The 19761-nt window shown below is 48.3% G+C and overlaps 1 pseudogene; it reads left to right on the top strand.

Annotated features, from left to right (window-relative positions):
• The first annotated feature begins 7911 nt into the window (after nucleotides 1-7911).
• On the top strand, nucleotides 7912-8461 carry LOC112582879 (annotated as a pseudogene).
• The last annotated feature ends 11300 nt before the right edge of the window (nucleotides 8462-19761 follow it).

Genomic DNA, 19761 nt, shown 5'->3' with positions numbered 1-19761 from the left:
AGGCTCTAGTAGGTGTAGTAACTTCTGTCCTTTGGTTGGTTTTACGTCAGATCGAGGACACACACTAAGGGGAGCTTTTACTTTAAAAACAATTCCTACTTGATATCCTCAGCTTTCTTGTCAAGCTATGAGCCACCAGAAGTTTATATGAGGACAAGTCTTTCAAGGAGAGAGTACAATACATCTAAGGAATATACAGAATATTCCCTGATGAATAAAGAAGCCATTGTGAGCACCATCTTCATGTTCAGCCATCCCTCCTGACTGTCTCATGGAACAAACACGACCTTTAGCTCATGGAACATGGTGATTTTAAATCACTTTTGTCCTAATATATGCATGCTGGTCACTCCAGTCATGTCAGACTCTTTACCACCCAATGCACTATAGCCCATGAGGCTCCTCTGTCCATGAAATTTTCCAAGTAAGAAGACTGCAGCAAGTTACCATGCCCTCCTCCAGGGCATCTTCCTGACGCAGGGACCAATCCTGTGTCTCTTACGTCTGCTTATTGGGAGGCGGGTTCCTTATCACTAGCGCCATCTTTTGATACTTATGTGAGTCTCGTTCAGCAGAAATCACACAAAGACAAAGGGAACAGAGTAAACAATGAGAAAGTGAAAGTTGCCCAGTTGTATCCAACTCTTTGTGACCCCACGGAATATACAGTCCATGGAATTCTCCAAGGAAGAATACCGGAGTGAGTAGCATTTCCCTTCTACAGGGCATCTGCCCAACCCAGGGATCAAACCCAGGTATCCCAAACTGCAGGCAGATTCTTCACCACCTGAGCCACAATGGAAGCTCAAGTATACTGGAGTGGGTAGCCTATCCTTTCTCCAGCAGATCTTCCAGTCCCAGGAGTCGAATCCTATACTGTAGGGTGATTCTTTACCAACTGAGCTAACAGTTCAGCTGCTAAGTAATGGCTGACTTTTCAAACCCCATGGACTGTAGCATGCCAGACTTCCCTGTCCATCTCCAACTCCCAGAACTTGCTCGAGCTTATGTCCATCCAGTCGATGATGCCATCCAACCATCTCATCCTCTGTCATCCCCTTTTCCTCAAGTTTTCAATCTTTCCCAGTATCAGGGTCTATTCCAATGAGTCTGTTCTTCAAAGCATGTGGCCAAAGTATTGGAGCTTCAGCTTCAGCATCAGTCCTTCCAATGAATATTCAGGACTGATTTCCTTTAGGATAGACTGGTTTGATCTCCTTGCATACCAAAAACTCTCAACAGTCTTCTCTAACACCACGGTTCAAAAGCATCAATACTTCAGTGCTCAGCTTTCTTTAAGGTCCAACTCTCATATCCATACATGACTACTGAAAAATCCATAGCTTTACAAGACAGAATCTGGCCAGCAAATAAACTCTCCCCTTTTTAATGCACTGTCTAGGTTGGTCAAAGCTTTTCTTCCAAGGAGCATGCTCTCAGGAAAGCTTGAACTGAATCGCGGAAGCCCAAACAATGAGAAAAATCACAAGCCAATGAAACAAGGAGCCCAGATGTGGGTGGCCCCAGATTTGGTGAAGTTAGCAGTTCATGTACCTGGAGAAAATGAACAACCTTCCACATGGCACAGCCACATGTCAGCCCCTCCCCAGGGGACACCCCCCTCATGTACGGATGTGATTAATGCATTCCCTGGTAACACGGGAACATGGAAAGGGGCTGGGAGAAGGGGGACAGCTCCTATCAAATTACCTCAGGAACCCGGAATCACAGAGAGGTGCTTTGTCCTGACTTCTGACTAGAAATTGGTCACCAGGGATGTAACAATCTCCTCACCGTGGTGCTTTCTGAATTCCAGCTTCTTGGAAGAGCTTCAGAATCTGAGCCTAAAATAAGTGCCCTGCTGAGTCCTTCATCCCTGTCTCTCTATGTTGGTCAAGTCTGTCCAGGCTCCTCTGACTCAGTGACATTTGATTTCTCCTTCGCCTCCCAGGTCAAGCACAACCTCAGCTGGTACCTGCTGGTTCCTGCATCAAGAGGTAGTGTGTGTGGAAACTGTCATCTCCATTATTAAAGCAAGGAAATTCTCAACACCAAAACTTTCCCTAGACCTAACAGAGTCCTAACATTGTAGGGGAATCCCCCAGCACAAAACCAGAGAGGTGGACAATCCACAGTCCAGGTGAGATCTGCCCATGGAAGCGAAGCTTCAGGAGGAGCACCTTCAGGGTAATTACTACCAATTCCTGCAGGATCAGCAATAACCACTGTGAGGATAAGAGATCCTGGACGCCGCAGTGCATGGTTTGTGGGATATAACTTCAGAAATATCCAGATCTTCAAGGTGAGTGTTCACATTTATCCCTTCAGGACACCTGAGCAACGAGGGGAAGGCAAACGCTGAGAAATGTTAACACCTATCCAGAAGGTTCATCAGGCAGACCTTTCATAGAAGAGCTCTTCCCCCAGCTTCTCCTAGGAGGTGAACAGAAATTCTTGTCTACTGCAGACCTACGGAGGGGTCATATCTTATGGCAAAGTGAAGCGACTGGACCAGGGCACTGCAGACCAGGAGGGAGTATTACGTGGATGGGCCAATACTGAAAACCCTGGTGATGCTCAGTGCCCAGACCCAGATCCCCTGAGTCATGGGTATTCAACCTCAACAATGCATGTAGCCCCTACCCACATGTGACCTCCAGGGACCTGGCAGAGCTACGATATGCAGCCTCTTTGAGGAGGGGAGCTAGTGTGCAGACACCACAGCCAGACGACATCCAGGAGGCAGGGCGCTGAGGTCTGGTACCCACAGCTTGAGACCAGGCTTGGAGCCCTCACAACTGGCCTCAGACCCGCTCTCTCCTGCCTGATCGACATGGCCAGTATCCCTCTCCTGCTCTTGGGTATCTGACGATCTCAGGAATATTTATGAAGGTTCCTTCAGAGCCTCAGAACAGGGGGAAGCAGGTTTGTCACAGGGTCCTGCTGGAGGACACGTGGCTGACTAGGCAGTGGGTCTGTCTCCCCAATGATCTCAGGTCCTGAAGTCCTCGGACAGGTGGTCAGGAGGGACGTTGAGCAGCAGGATGGAGTCTGAGGATGGATGCACCCCGAGGCCATCCTGCTGAAGAGATGTCCTGCCAGAGGACACACACACGGCTGACCTAGCTTCTCTGCAGGGTGCTGTTGTGGCAACCCTCTCCAGTGTTCCTGCCCGGAGAATCCCATGGACAGGGGAGTCTGATGGGCTACAGTGCGTGGGGACGCAAAGGGTCAGACATGACCGAGGTGACTGAGCATGCTCAACCCCCCATTCCCTGGGTGAGCACTCCCTCAGGGCAACTTCACCTGAGTCAGCTGACGAGGCTTTGCCTCATCCTCCTGCACTGTCTCAGGTGTCTCCTCACAGGTGTGGGCACTAGTAGACCCTCAGGTGTTTGTGCTGTGAGTTGTCAGGGGCGACTGCACTGGTTTCTGACAAGGGGGCTCATCTGGACCTTCTTGTGGGGCTCCTGCAGGGTCCAGGTGCTGCAAGAACAGCTGAACCCAGGAGTGAACGGTAGGTGGAGTGGGCATCGAGCCCCGTGCTTCTGCGTGCAGCTATCCTGTGACATGATGTTAGCCCACGGGGGGCTCCAGGAGGCCAAGGGACCCCACGTCCTCGAGAGCCTCTGGACTCACTGTGAGTGTCAACTGCATCAGTGCCCCTGCAGCCCCAGGCGGCGACGTCCAGGTGTTCTCACAAACTCCTTCCTTGGGGTCTCTCTACAGAGTGTGTGCATTTATTGAGGCTATTTCTGCTGCTGCTGCTAAGTCGCTTCAGTCGTGTCCGACTCTGTGCAATCCCAGAGATGGCAGCCCACCAGGCTCCCCCGTCCCTGGGATTCTCCAGGCAAGAACACTGGAGTGACTTGCCCTTTCCTTCTCCAAAGGCTATTTCTAGGGAAGATTAAAAGAACATGCAGTCTCTAGAAGAATACTCTGAAGGTAGGACACAGCCACTTAATACCAGACCAGAAACACTGCTAGGACTGCCCTGTGAGCCCAGGCAGGGGGTGCCCAGGACCCCAGTGCAGGGCTGCTGCCCAGGAGCATGTGAGGAGGGGCCGGGAGTCTCAGAGACGGAGTCTTCTCTTTTCACTGAAAACAATAACTAGCAGGACAAGGACTGGTGACATTTAATAAATGGGCCTGTTGGGAATATACAGCACAGTGAGGCCATGAGAAGTATGTGAGGGTATGTCTGATTCTGTGTATGAGTGTGTGAATGTGTGTGACTGTGTATGTGAGCATGCCAGTCTGGATGTGTGTGCATGTTTGAGTGTGTGTCAGAGTGTATATGAGTGTGTGAATGTGTTTGAGTCTATGTGTGAGTGTGGATGTGTGTGCATGTTTGTGTGTGTGATGTGTGCATGAGTGTTTGTGTATGTGTGTATATTTGTGAGTGTGAATGTGTGCATGTGTTTCCTTGTGTTTGTGTGTAGGTGTGTGTGTGTGTGTGAGTGAGCATGTCTCTGTGTGACAGGTGTGTGTGTTTCTGTGGTGTTATGTGTCTGTGCGTGTGTAGGTGTGTGTGTGTTTGACAGGTGTATGTGTGACTGTGTGTGTATGTAACACATGTGTGAGTGTGAAATAGGTGTGTGTGTGTCACAGGTGTGTGTATGTGAAGGGGTTTGTGTGACAGGTGTGCGTGTACAGGTGTGTGTAGCAGGTGTGTGTGAGTGTGTTCAGGTGTGTGGATGACTGTGTGTGTCTGTATGTCTGTGTGACAAATGTATGTGTTTGTGTGACAGGTGTGTGTGTATGTGACATGTGTGTGTGGGTAATAGGTGTGTGTGTATGAAGGGGTGTGTGTGTGTGACAGGTGTGTTTGTGTGACAGGTGTGTCTGTGTTAAGGGGTGTGTGTGTCTGTGTTACAGAAGTGTGTGTGTAACAAGTATGTCTGTGTGTGACAGGTGCATGTTTGACAGGAGTGTGTATCTGTAAAGGTGCGTGTATGTGTGACAGAGGTGTGTGTGACTGTGTGTGTCTGTATGTTTGTGTGACATTCATGTGTGTGTAACAGGTCTGTGTGTGTGTAACAGGTGTGTCTGTGTGTAAGACAGGTGTGTGTGTGAAGGGGTGTGTGTATGTGTGTGTGTGACAGGTGTGTCTGTATGTGTGAGGGGTGTGTGTGTACCAGGTGTGTGTGTGTGTACCAGGTGTGTGTGACAGGTGTGTGTGTGAATGGGTGTGAGTGTGTGACAGGTGGGTGTGTGTGTAAAGGGGGGTGTGTGTGTGACATGTATGTGTGTAACAAGTATGGGTGTGTGTGACAGGTGCATGTGTGTAACAAGTATGTGTGTTTATAACACGTGTGTGTGTGAGAGACTGCTGTGTGCGTGTCACAGATGTCTGTGTGTGTGCGAAGGTGTGTGTGTGTGATGTGTGTGTGAGTGTGAAGGTGTGCGTGTGTGAGAACTGTGTGTGTGTGAAGGGGTGTGTGTAACAGGTGTGAGTGTCACAGGTGTGTGTGAGTGACAAGTATATGTGTGTGTGACAGGTGTGTGCATGTGTGACATGTGTGTGTGTGGAAGATGTGTTGTGTGTGTGAGTGTGTGTCTGTATGCCTGTGTGACAGGTATGTGTGTGTGTGACAGGAGTGTGTGTGTGTAAGAGCTGTGTGCATTTGTGTGTGTAACATGGGTGTGTTTGTGTGTGACAGGTGTGTGTGTGTAACCGGTGTGTGTGAGAGACAGGCATCTGTGTGTCTGTGACATGTTTGTGTGTGTGTGAAGGGGTGTGTGTGTGACAGCTGTGTGTAACAAGTATGCGTGTGTGTAACAGGTATGTGTGTGTGACAGGTGTGTGTGTGTGTGTGTGACAGGTGTGTTGTGTGTGTTATTGTGTGTGTCTGTATGTCTATGTGACAGGTGTGTAGGTGTGAGAGGACTGTGTGTGTGTGTAACAGGTGTGTTGTGTGTAACAGGTGTGTTGTGTGTACCCCATGGAGTGTGGCATGCCAGTCTTCTTTGTCCTTTCTAGGCAAGAATCCTGGAGTGGGTTACCATTTCCTACTCTTGGGAATCTCACAACCGGGGAGTCAACCCAGCACTCCTACATTGCAAGTGGATTCTTTACTACAATAGGCAAAATTCTCATTATCTACGGAACACTGTAGATAAAAACCCTAAAGACTCCACACAAAGCTACGAGACCACACTCATCCAGAGAGCACTGAACTCAACAGGTCAGAGTGGGTACCAGCATCTGATTGCTCATGGCTTAGGAGTTGTTGGGGATTCTCTGGATCACAATTCTGATGCCATAAACTAAACCCCAGAGAAATCAACTGGCAGTGGATTTGGGGATGTGTCTGTAGCCTTCCAGTCATGTGAGATGAGAAGCATATTTGGGTTTTACAGGTGATCCAGTGGGATCACAAGATCAGCAAAAGTGCAGGAGAGAGGAAAGCCTGGTAGGAGATGCACCACAAGACCCCACTGGCTTTGATGATGGACGAAGGTGTTGAGCCAAGGGATGAGGACACACCTAGAAGCTCAGTGACCTGGATGCCAGATGCCCACAGTTCCAGGGTCACCCTCAGGAGTCTTGACCATGTTGCATAGTATCGGGCACAAGTGACCCCCACAAGCTCTGAGGCAGAGTGAGGTGGGGCCTCTCCCCAGAGCTCATTCAGGTGTTGGGAAACGGGATCTGGCACAGAAGACATGCTCCTGCAGAACTGCTGTGACCAAAGCCAGACCGGGAAGGGCTTTTCATAGACAGTAGGTTCTAACTCAGTCAGTGCACAGGTGAGATCCCTGTGACGAGGAAGAGCTGACATGCCCCAGACCCGAAGGGGTGACGTCTCAGGGCTGGGGAAGACCAGGGTCCCATGGACAGGGCGTCTGTCAGAGTGGGGACACATACTGGTCACTTCTGGCTCCAGGAGGGATAACCCCACTGATGACATGTTGACAGCACTCCCCACCCCGGGCAAACCCGCTGCCAAGTCCACACGTGCTGTGACTGTCGTCAGCCCCAGGCTACATCCTCACACAGAGAAGTGCGGGAGTGAGGCCACAGCCGCAGGGCCACAGGGAGGCGGGGGAGCGGAGCCCTAAGGAGCTCCCAGGAGCTGTGTGTCCTCAGTCCTCAGCAGACTTGGGGTCCTCAGTGTCCACCCTCAGGGAGGAGATGCTGAGGTTCACGAGTTCCTGCAGACACTCAGTTGTGCACAGGAAAATGCAGCCCACTGGGCAAGTCAGCCGTGCTGGGAAGACGAGCATCTCAGCAGAAATATCTACTTTGTCCACAAAATTAATACTGGGTTTAATTACTATGCACAAACCTCCTCTAGAGTGATTCTTGGGGTTATTTAAGCTGTTCAAGATGAAAAAATAGATAAGAAAGCAAAGTAAATATAAATGCTTTAGTAATTCTGATAGACATTAAATTGTACTCAACTCCATTTGAATTCAATGTGATTATTACATGTATAATTTTCTCTGATGTTTGTATATGGAGTAAGTAAACATCAGCTAAATAGAAAAGAAAAAAAAAAATAATAGTTTGTGTCTAACAAATGGCTGGTACCTGAATGTGTGGTGGGCATTTGTTGAGTATAGGTAAACAGGTTCATGGGATTAAAGTATCTTCTACAATCTGCCGTGTTCCCTGAAATAATCTTTTTCCTGTCCAGCCCTCCTTCATTATTTCATTCCTCAGCATTCTTCTTGTCGGGGGAGGGGGACCCCAGGAGGGGGCTGAGTTCTCTGAGGGCACAGTCACCACCCCCTTCACAGGGGGAGTCCCATAGACAGGACCTCTATTCACTGCTTTCTGCTTTTTATACAGAGGTCCCTCCCGTATGCAAATATCCACTCAGGTCACAGGGTAGAAACACAGCAGCAGCTCCCTTAAATTCAGGCTCATCCCCAAGCTTGAAGAGACTTCTGGGAGTGGTGACTCTCATCTGCTCGAAGATGAACCCACTGTGGACCCTCCTCTTTGTGCTCTCAGCCCCCAGAGGTGAGTGTCTCTGGGTCAGACATGGGCACGTGGGGAAGCTGCATCTGAGCCCACGGGTCACCGTGCTTCTCTCTCTCCACAGGGGTCCTGTCCCAGGTGCAGCTGCGGGAGTCGGGCCCCAGCCTGGTGAAGCCCTCACAGACCCTCTCCCTCACCTGCACGACCTCTGGATTCTCATTGACCAGCTATGGTGTAGGCTGGGTCCGCTAGGCTCCAGGGAAGGCGCTGGAGTGGGTTGGTGGTGTAGATAATGATGGAGACACATGCTATAACCCAGCCCTGAAATCCCGGCTCAGCATCACCAGGGACACCTCCAAGAGCCAAGTCTCTCTGTCAGTGAGCAGCGTGACAACTGAGGACACGGCCACATACTACTGTGCGAAGGACACAGTGAGGGGAAGTCAGTGTGAGCCCAGACAAAAACCTCCCTGCATAGGGGCCCGTGACCACCAGGGGGCGCGCAGGACTCAGTAGAGAGCTGAGTCCCGGAGCAGGTGCAGAAGAGGCGTTGGGTGGTGGGGGCCTGAGGGGGATTCTCCTCAGAGCTTCTCTTTCTTCCTCCTTCCCAGGAGCTGCACCATAGACCCACTTCTGTGCCCTGATATTTCATTGTTGTGGTTTATGTCACTCTCAGACAACTGTGTATCTATATATATTTTAATTTTCCTTGAAGCAAGGATAGCTTTATGCAAACTAAAACACACACACATAATACTCAACAGCTAATTTTTTCTCCTTCATTTCTCTTCTTTCAAAGTAACTCAGTAAAACACTTGACTCTCATGTTATTTTCAAACTGTTAACAATCCTGAAAGGAAACATGAGATATTTAAACATTTTAATCTTTGTTTTGTTTTCGTACATGAGGAAGGAAGAGACCCAACTTCCTTCTTTCTGTCAAATTGCACACTTAGAATATGGAGCAAGCAGTGTCAAAGGCTCCAGTGTCAGGGGTGCCCAGGGCTGCATATGCAATGATATTCATCATTCACAGATTCTGTACTGCAAATTCACCTACATGCTAGCTTTTATTAGTATCTTAACATAAACACTGTTACGTTGTGTCCTTATATAGACATTGACAGTTTGGCCAGTTCACTGAGTCACTCAACACTCACACATTCCAGTGAAATCAATCGGGGTGATACCAACTCGCCTCAACATCTCGGAAGTCCACACCGATTCTGAGCTTATGTCTGGATCGTTCATAAGGGGAAATGCAGAGGTTCTCAGGTGGATTTGTCCGTGGGGTCAACGTGGAGCACACCAGCATCTGTCCTCTCTCCCATCTCAGTGACCGTCACTGGCACAGGGAAAGGAACCAGAAGCTGTGCTGGGCTGAGCCCTGAGAAAAGACCCAAGGAATGAGAGGACGAGGGGCTGAGCTGAGATGGGCAAGGGGCAGAAGGTGGGGGCCATCAGAACAGAGACAGGCTCAGAAAGGGGGACCTCCCTTGAGATCTGGTTCCAAGCCATCTGATAGACACATTCCTTTCTGACCAGTGATCGCCAACCATGCAAATTCAGAAGGCGTCCATGGGGATCCTGAGATGACACGGGTGAGTTTGACCACAGCCTCTCTGTATTCACAGGAATGCTGCTGCTGCTAAGTCGCTTCAGTCGTGTCTGACTCTGTGTGACCCCAAAGACGACAGCCCATCAGGCTCCACCTTCCCTGGGATTCTCCAGGCAAGAACACTGGAGTGGGTTGCCATTTCCTTCTCCAATGTATGAAAGGGAAAAGTGAGAGTGAAGTCACTCAGTCTACGACTTAGCGACCCCATGGACTGCAGCCTACCAGGCTTCTCTGTCCATGGGATTTTCCAGGCAAGAGTACTGGAGTGGGGTGCCATTGACTTCTTCACAGGAATAGAGCTCCTCAACGCAAATCCCTCTTCAAGCTCCAGGGTAAAATCCACCCCTGGGCTGTGGGAGCTCACCCCTCTGTGCTCACACAGGATGGAGGTCTCAGTGAAGGCTGAGCTGTTGTGTAGAAGATGAGGCTTTGGGCATCTTCTCCAATGACTGGTGGCTGTTCCCCAAGGGAAGGTCAGGCGTCAGGCATGCATCTGTGGGGGTAATTGTGAGAGCAGGTGACTGACTGGGTTTGAATCTTCTTGTCCCCGGGTGTCTTGTCCCAGCTGAAGGTGCAGGAGTCGGGCCCAGAACTGGTGAAGCCCTCGCAGATCGTCTCCCTCACATGTGCTGTCTCTGGTTGCTCAGTCACGTGGTTATGGTAGGAGCTGGATCCACCAGGCCCCAGGGAAGGGGCTAGCGTGGATGGGAAGCACATACTATAATGGTGACACTTACCACAGCCCCTCCATCAAGAGCCACACCTCCATCTCCAGGGGCACGTCTAAGAACCAGTCCTCCCTGCAGCTGAGCTCTGTGACCACTGTGGACACAGCTGTGTATTATTGTGCAAGAGACACAGTGAGGGGATGTCAATGTCAACCCAGACACAGGCCACCCTCCGGCACCCCATGACCACCAGGGGGCTTGTGGGACACACCAAGCACAGGGCTGAGCCCAGGAGCAGGTGCCCTGGGCTTGGAGGGGATGCTCAGGAAAGCCTGTGCTTTCCTCTTCCAGCCCAAGACTCCACCAGAGACCCTTGTCTGTGTCCTAACGTCTCACTGCTGTACTTTATGTCACCCTCGGCATACTGTGGGAATATGCATGTTTTTGCAGTTTTATTTCCTGTTGAAGTAAGGTGGATTTTATACATACACATTTAACACTCAAGAATTAAGGATAATTTTTTGGTTTATTTTCTTCTCCTCAAAGGATCTCAGCATACCCCTGAGGCCCGTTGCCATTTTCCTGGTGAGTCTGAATCTTGAAATCTATGAATGTTCTGAGCAGACACAGGAGATTTTCAGTTGCTACAATTTTTGTTATTTTGTACATGTGGAAGGAGGAGACTCACTCTACTTCTTTCAGTGAAACTGCAAAAACAGGTGGAATTCTGCAGTGTCCAGTGTTATAGGTGCTAACACAGAGAGCCCCAATACTGCATATACAGACATCCTTGTTATTCAGATTCTGCATTTGCAAGTTCACTTACTTTCATCTATTATTAGAATCATAAAACATATACCATCGTTTCACGGTCATTAATGGTCATTTACAATGTGGACTGCCTTTAAATCATCCAACACACGCATGTTTCTACTTGAGGGCAGTCAAGCCCATTCCCTCATGTTTCATCCAGTCATGTAAATCAGTCTCCTTCGTGTTCAGCTTACTGACATATTTTCACATTTTGTGCTCCTTAGTTTACCGTTTCCATCTTTAAAATAACCCCGTGTGTAGTCCTCATGCACAGGCTAGTGTCTCTAAGCACCCATTGCTGCAAGCTAACTTTAAATACAAAATATCTCTCTCAGAAAGTTTCATTCAGGCAACAGTGGTACTTCTGGGCATGTGAGCTTGATATTGATGCCTCAAAATAAACAATATTTTTTTAGATGGGTTTCACATCTCAATTTTTGTTATTTGAGGTAGCCTTGGAGTCTTGGTTCAGTTACAGATACAGATGCTAAAATGGAGTTTTATGGACAAGAACGAGATTGACTGGATGGAAAATGACCATGAGGAAACTTCAAGTTCAGGGGATCCTGGCTAGACTGTCTCCCAAGAATTCTTGATCAATAGACATCAGCAAGATCAGAATCACCTGGGAGACAGCAGGTTTAATGAAATGACTCCAACATTGAGAGTGACCAGAGGTAAAGGGGAAGCGTGCTCACTAGTCTGACTTAGGTGTCTTGATAAAACTAGGAAAGTGTGGACACAGAAAGCCACAGGTCAAGACCTCACTGAGAAACAAATTTCAGGAAGCCAGAGAACAATGTGGTCAAGGCGTCCTTGTCACCTTAGGATTCAGCATTCTTATCTTCATTGACCTAGTCCACTGAAAGTCAGCTTTAATCCAAAGGAATATGAAATCTGTCTGGTCCTTCGCCATCCTGCTGGCATCTCTGAGCTGTGAGCATCCCCCGGGTCTGAGGAAGGTGGAGTGATGTAGTGACCTCTGTGAAGAGGTCTCATGCTTTCTCCTTCCCAGGTGTCCTGTGCCAGGTGCTGGGGCGGGAGTCGAACCAGGACTATTGGAGGCCCTCTCCTCACCTGGTCTGTCTGTGGATTCTGCATCACACAGAGTGCTGACTGCTGGGACTGGAGCCCTCAGTCTGAAGAGTCAGAGCTGCAGTGATGGGGTGCTTTGGTCCTGGGAACAGCGCAGCATAGAGCATGTCTCTCCAGAAACCACTCTCCATCCAGAGACATGTCCATCTAGCTCCACGAGGACCTAGGACACAACCCTGTGTTGTTGTCCCAGGATGTCCAGGGAGAAGTCAGACCCAACCCACGTAACACTGCCTTCAGGGCTGCTCCAAGCACCAGGGGACACCCGCGCCATCAGGAAACAAGAGGGCCCTTTTCAAGGCAGGAGAGAAAATGTCATGATGGGGTTTTCTCTCAGAAGCTGGGGTCTCTCCACTGGAACATTCCCTCCCCTGCAAGCTCCTTCCACTGTCACCCCAGAGAGCTTTCCTGTTTCTAAACCTGGGACATGATTTCATGGAGTCAGGCTGGTCTGTCCTTCCACATCTGTCTTAGGACAGGCTGCACAGAAATATTTCCTCAGGGGACATATTAGGTCACTACGTTCTGTGACTTGCTGTCAACTTTTTAATCATTAATTCTTGTATTTAACTTCGAGTCTGCTTTCACCTTCCGATGGATTTCCAAATCCTCTCAGGCTGAAATTCTCCCCAGCTCTGTTAGATTCTGTGTCTTTCATTTGAATGGTGAGTAGTATTTGAAGTTGGTAATTGATGTCATAGACAACTGGAGTGACTTTTTCCCCCAGAGGACACTTGAAAATGTCTGGACACCAGATAGGCTGTATCCTAAGGGGTGTATTGTAGGTGGCTAGTTATGCATTTGGTAGACAGATAAATGATAGATGAAATAGAAATGAAGATAAAAGGAAACAACACAATCAATTGTATCCTAACAATATGGTAAATAATCATAAAAATTTAGTCTACACATTCAGCCAGTAGTAAAAGCTCAGAAGTGCCAAGGTAATACATGCATGTATATGAAGATATTTGTAAGAACATAAATATTCAAATAATCGGTAAATACTTTTCTAGCCCACTCCTCAGTCATGCGGTGATTCTCTCTTTTCTCTTTATGAAATCATCACATACATTACCAGTTATCTGCGATTTCCATTCCTTCCAAGTAGGGGATGAGTGACCTTAAATTTACATCATCCCCAGCATTTGATCGCTTTAGTATTTTGTACTTTAGCTCCTCTAAAGGTGTGTAACAGTATCTCATCCTCCTGTTACTTCATGTTTCCTAAGTGGTCAAACATGAGATGACGAGAGTGAACATCGACATTCTAGGAATTGGCGAACTAAGATGGACTGGAATGGGTGAATTTAATTCAGATGGCCATTATATCTACTACTGCAGGCAAGAATCCCTTAGAAGAAATGAAGAAGCCATCATAGTCAACAAAAGAGTCCATAATGCAGTACTTGGATGCAGTGTCAAAAACGACAGAATGATTTCTGTCGTTTCCAAGGCAAACCATTCAATATCATGGTAATCCTAGTGTATGCCCCGACCAGAAATGCTGAAGAAGCTAAAGTTCAACGGTTGTATGAAGACCTAGAGGACCTTCTAGAATTCAAACCCAAAAAAGATGTCCTTTTCATTACAGGGGACTGGAATGCAAAAGTCGGAAGTCAAGAAACACCTGGAGAAATAGGCAAATTTGGCCTTGGAGTACAAAATGAAGAAGGGCAAAGGCTAATAGAGTTCTGCCAAGAGAATGCACTAGTCATAGCAAACACCCTCTTCCAACAACACAAGAGAAGACTCTACACATGGACATCACCTGATGGCCAACACCGAAATCAGATTGATTATATTCTTTGCAGCTAAAGATGGAGAAGCTCTATAGAGTCAGCAAAAACAAAACCAGGAGCTGACTGTGGCTCTGATCATGAACTCCTTATTGCCTAATTCAGACTTAAATTGAGGAAACTAGGGGAAAACACTAGACCATTCAGGCATGACCTAAATCAAATCCCTTACGATTATACAGTGGAAGTGAGAAATAGGTTTAAGGGACTGGATCTGATAGATAGAGTGCCTGATGAGCTTTGGAATGAAGTTCGTGACATTGTACAGGAGACAGGCAGCAACACCATCCTCAAGAAAAATAAATGCAAAAAAGCAAATGGCTGCCTGAGGAGGCCTTACAGATAACTGTTAAAAGAAGAGACCGGAAAAGCAAAGGAGAAAAGGAAAGATATACCCATTTGAATGCAGACTTTCAAAGAATAGCAAGGAGAGATAAAGCCTTCCTCATCGATCAAGGCAAAGAATTAGAGGAAAACATCAGAATGGGAAAGACTAGAGATCTGTTCAAGAAAATTAGTGATACCAAGGTAACATTTCATGCAAAGATGGGCTCAAAAAAGGACAGAAATGGTATGGACCTAACAGAAGCAGAAGGTATTAAGAAGACGTGGCAAGAATACACAGAAGAATTGTACAAAAAAAATCTTCACGACCCAGATAATCATGATGGTGTGATCACTCACCCAGAGGCAGACATTCTCGAATGTGAAGTCAGTGGGCCTTAGGAGGCATCACTATGAACAAAGCTAGTGGAGGTGATGGAATTCCAGTTGAGCTAATTCAAATCCTAAAAGATGATGCTGTGAAAGTTTGCACTCAATATGACAGCAAATTTGGAAAATTCAGCAGGGCCTACATGACTGGAAAAGTCAATTTTCATTCCAATCCCTAAGAAAGGCAATGCCAAAGAATGCTCAAACAACCACACAAATGCATTCATCTCAGGCGCTAGCAAAGCAACGCTCAAAATTCTCCAAGTAGGCTTGAACAATATGTGAACTGAGAAATTTCAGATCTTCAAGTTGGCTTTAGAAAAGGCAGAGGAACCAGAGATCAAATTGCCAACATCTGCTGGATCATCAAAAGCAAGAGAGTTCCAGAAAAATGTCTATTTCTGCTTGATTGACTATGCCAAAGCCTTTAACTGTGGAAAATTCTTAAAGAGATGGCAATACCAGACCCCCTGACCTGCCTCTTGAGAAATCTGTATGCAGGTCAAAAAGCAACAGTTAGAACTGGACATGGAACAGACTGGTTCCAAATAGGAAAAGGAGTACGTCAAGGCTGTATATTGTCACCCTGCTTATGTAACTTATATACAGAGGACATCATGAGAAATGCTGGGCTGGATGAAGCACAAGCTGGAATCAAATTGCCGGGAGGAATATCGATAACCTCAGATATGCAGATGACACCACCCTTATGCAGAAAGTGAAGAAGAACTAAAAAGCCTCTTGATGAAAGTGAAAGAGGAGAGTGAAAAAGTTGGCTCAATACTCAACATTCAGAAAACTAAGGTCATGGCATCCAGTCCCATCACTTCATGGCAAATAGATGGGGAAACAGTGGAAGAAGTGAGAGACTTTATTTTGGCGAGCTCCAAAATTACTGCAGATGGTGACTGCATCCGTTAAATAAAAAGACACTTACTCCTTGGAAGAAAAGTTATGACCAATCTACACAGCATATAAAAAAGCAGAGAGATTACTTTGTCAACAAAGGTTCGTCTAGTAAAGGCTATGATGTTTCCAGTAGTCATGTCTGGTTGTGAGAGTTGGATTGCAAAGAAATCTGAGCCCCGAAGAAATGATGCTTTTGAACTGTGGTGCTGGAGAAGACTCTTGAGAGTCTCTTGAACTGCAAGCGTATCCACGCAGTCCATCCTAAAGGTAATCGATCCTGAATATTCATTGGAAGGACTGAAGTTCAAGCTGAAACTCCAATACTTTGGCCACCTGATGCTAAGAGCTGACTCATTTGAAGAGACGCTCAGGCTGGGAAAGATGGCAGGCGAGAGGAGAAGTGAACAACAGAGGATGAGACAGTTGGATGGCATCACTGACTCCATGCACTTGAGTTTGGTAAACTCCAGGAGTTTACCTTGTGAGAAAAATCACAAGCCAATGAAACAAGGAGCCCAGATGTGGGTGGTCCCAGATTTGGTGAAGTCAGCAGTTCATGTACCTGGAGAGAATGAACAACCTTCCACATGGCACACCCACATGTCAGCCCCTCCCCCAGGGGACCCCCCTCATGTACAGATGTGATGACTGCATTCCCTGGTAACACGGGAACATGGAAAGGGGCTGGGAGAAGGGGGACAGCCCCTATCAAATTACCTCAGGAACCCGGTATCACCGAGAGGTGCTTTGTCTTGCCTTGTGACTAGAACTGGGGCATCAGGACGTGACAATCTCCTCACCTTGGTGCTTTATGAATTCCAGCCTCTTGGAAGAGCTTTGGGATCTGAGCCTAAAATAAATGCCCTGCTGAGTCCTTCATCCCTGTCTCTCTATGTTGGTCAAGTCTGTCCAGGCTCCTCTGACTCTTAGTGACATTCGATTCCTTCTTCGCTTCACAGGTCAAGGACAACCTCAGCTGGTACCTGCTGGTTCCTGCATCAAGAGGTAGTGTGTGTGGAAACCGTGGTTTCCATCATAAAGCAAGGAAATTCTCAACACCAAAACTTTCCCTGGACCTAACAGAGTCCTAACATTGGAGGGAATCCCCCAGCACAAAACCAGAGAGCTGGGCAATCCACAGTCCAGGTGAGAACTGCCCATGGAAGAGAAGCTTCAGGAGGAGCACCTTCAGGGTAATTACTACCAATTCCTGCAGGACCAGCAATAACCACTGTGAGGGTAAGAGATCCTGGGGTCGCAGTCCATGGTTTGTGGGATATAACTCCAGGAATATCCAGATCTTCAAGGTGAGTGTTCACATTTATCCCTTCAGGACACCTGATGAATGAGGGGAAGGCAAACCCTGAGAATTGTTAACACCTAACCAGAGGGTTCATCAGGTAGACCCTCCATGGAAGAGCTCTTCCCCGAGCTTCTCCTAGGAGGTGAACAGAAATTCTTGTCCACTGCAGACCTACAGAGGTTTCATATCTCATGGCTAAGAGAAGGGACTGGACCAGGGCACTGCAGCCCAGGAGGGAGTATTACGCAGATGGGCCAATACTGAAAACCCTGGCAATGCTCAGAGCCCAGACCCAGATCCCCTGAGTCGTGGGTGTTCAACCTCAACAATGCATGTAGCCCCTACCCACATGTGACCTCCAGGGACCTGGCAGAGCTACGATATGCAGCCTCTTTGAGGAGGGGAGCTAGTGTGCAAACACCACAGCCAGACGACATCCAGGAGGCAGGGCACTAAGGCTCTGGTACCCATGGCTGGACACCAGGCTTGGAGCCCTCACTACTGGCCTCAGACCCGCTCTCTCCTGCCTGATCGACATGGCCAGTATCCCTCTCCTCTCTTGGGTATCTGACATGCTCAGGAATATTTATGAAGGTTCCATCAGAGACTCAGAACAGGGGGAAGCAGGTTTGTCACAGGGTCCTGCTGGAGGACACGTGGCTGACAAAGCAGTGGATCTGTCTCCGCAATGACCTCAGGTCCTGAAGTCCTCGGGCTGGTGCTCAGGAGGGATGGAAAGAAGCAGGATGGAGTCTGAGGACGGATGCACCCCAAGGCCATTCTGCTGAAGAGATGTCCTGCCAGGGGACACACACACGGCTGACCTAGCTTCTCTGCAGGGTGCTGTTGTGGCAACCCTCTCCAGTGTTCCTGCCCAGAGAATCCCATGGACAGAGGAGTCTGGTGGGCTACAGTCCATGGGGTCTCAAAGGGTCAGACACGTCTGAGGTGACTGAGCATGCTCACCGCACCATTCCCTGGGTGAGCACGCCCTCAGGGCAGCCCCACCGGAGTCAGCTGACAAGGGCTCTGCCTCATCTTCCTCCAGTGTCTCAGGTGTTTCCTCTCACAGGTGTGGGCACTAGGAGCCCCTCAGGTGTTTGTGCTGTGAGTTGTCAGGGGCGACTGCACTGGTTTCCGACAAGAGGGCTCGTCTGGAACTTCTTGTGGGGCCCCTGCAGGGTCCAGGTGCTGCAAGAACAGGTGAGCCCAGGAATGAATGGTAGGTGGAGTGGGCATCGAGCCCCGTGCTTCTGCGTGCAGCTATCCTGTGACATAATGTTAGCCCACGGGGGGCTCCAGGAGGCCAAGGGACCCCAAGTCCTCGAGAGCCTCTGGACTCACTGTGAGTGTCAACTGCATCAGTGCCCCTGCAGCCCCAGGGTGGTGACGTCCAGGTGTTCTCACAAACTCCTTCCTTCGGGTCTCTCTACAGAGTGCGTGTGTTTATTGAGGCTATTTCTAGAGATGATTAAAGAACATGCTGTCTCTAGAAGAATAGTCTGAAGATGGAACACAGCCACTTAATACCAGACTAGAAACACTGCTAGGAATGCCCTGTGAGCCCAGGCAGGGGGTGCCCAGGACCCCAGTGCAGGGCTGCTGCCCAGGAGCATGTGGAGAGGGGCCGGGAGTCTCAGAGACGGAGTCTTCTCTTTTCACTGAAAACAATAACTAGCAGGACAAGGATTGGTGACATTTAATATTCAGGACTGTTGGGAATACACAGCACAGTGAGGCCATGAGAAGTATATGTCTATATGTCTGTGAGTGTGTATGCGAGTGTGTGAATGTGAGTAAGTATGCATGTTTGTGTGTGTGTATATATATGAGTGAGTGTATGTGTGTGCATGTGAGTGTGCATATGTAAGTGTGAGGGTGTTTATGTGTGCATCTGAGCGTGTGAATGTGTGGATTCGTTTTGTGTCTGTATGTGTGGATTCGTTTTGTGTCTGTATGTGTGAGCGTGAAAGTGTTTGTGAGTATATATCTCTGTATGTCTGTGTGACAGGTGTGTGTTTATATAACAGGTGTGTATGTGACTGTTGTGTGTGTGTGATAGGTATGTTTGACATATGTATGTGTGCCTGTATGTCTGAGTGACAAAGGTGTGTATATGTAACAGGTATGTGTGCGACAGGTGTGTGTGTGTGTAACATGTGTGTGTGTGAACGGTGTGTGTTTCTGTGTAGTAGATGTCAGTGTTACAGGAAGGTGTGTATGTAACATTGTGTGTTTGTAACAGTTGTGTGTGTTACAGGTGGTGGGTGTGTGAGACAGGTGTGTGAGTGCGTGACAGATATGTCTGTATGGGTGTGACAGGTCTCTTTGTGTGTAACAGGTGTATGTGTGTGTAACAGCTGTGTCTGTGTGTGTGAATAGCTGTGTTTGTGTATGACAGGTGTGTGTGTGTGTGACAGTTTTATGTGACTGTGTGTGTCTGTATGTCTGTGTGACAGGTGTGAGTGCTTGTGCGTGACAGTTTTGTATGTGTGTGTGACAGCTATGTGTGTGTGTGTGAGACAGGTATGTGTGTGTGTGACAAGTGTGTGTGTGTGTGACAGGTGTGTGTGTGACAGGTGTGTGTGTGTAACAGCTGTGTGTGACAGGTGGGTGTGTGTGTGTGTGACAGGTAGGTGTGTGTGTGTATGTGAATACCCAGTGGTCGCTGACTTTGGGGGAGCACACTGATTAGAGGTGAACATGTCTCTGTGGCACTAAAGGCTGGGTCACGATGCGGACTGTGTCCTGTGGGGCGGGTCCCTCAGTGGAAGAGCTCTGTGTACACAGGAGTCAGGGACCTGGCAGGACACACGCCCTCAAACAAGCATGAGGACACGGACACACACCCACTGAGCATGGCCAAGGGTCATAAGTCTGCTCCTTCCTAATATCGCCCATGTATTGAGTGT

This window comes from Bubalus bubalis, chromosome 20, assembly GCF_019923935.1.
Source record: "Bubalus bubalis isolate 160015118507 breed Murrah chromosome 20, NDDB_SH_1, whole genome shotgun sequence".
Lineage (NCBI taxonomy): Eukaryota > Metazoa > Chordata > Mammalia > Artiodactyla > Bovidae > Bubalus > Bubalus bubalis.
This window is presented reverse-complemented; position numbering and strand designations above follow the sequence as displayed.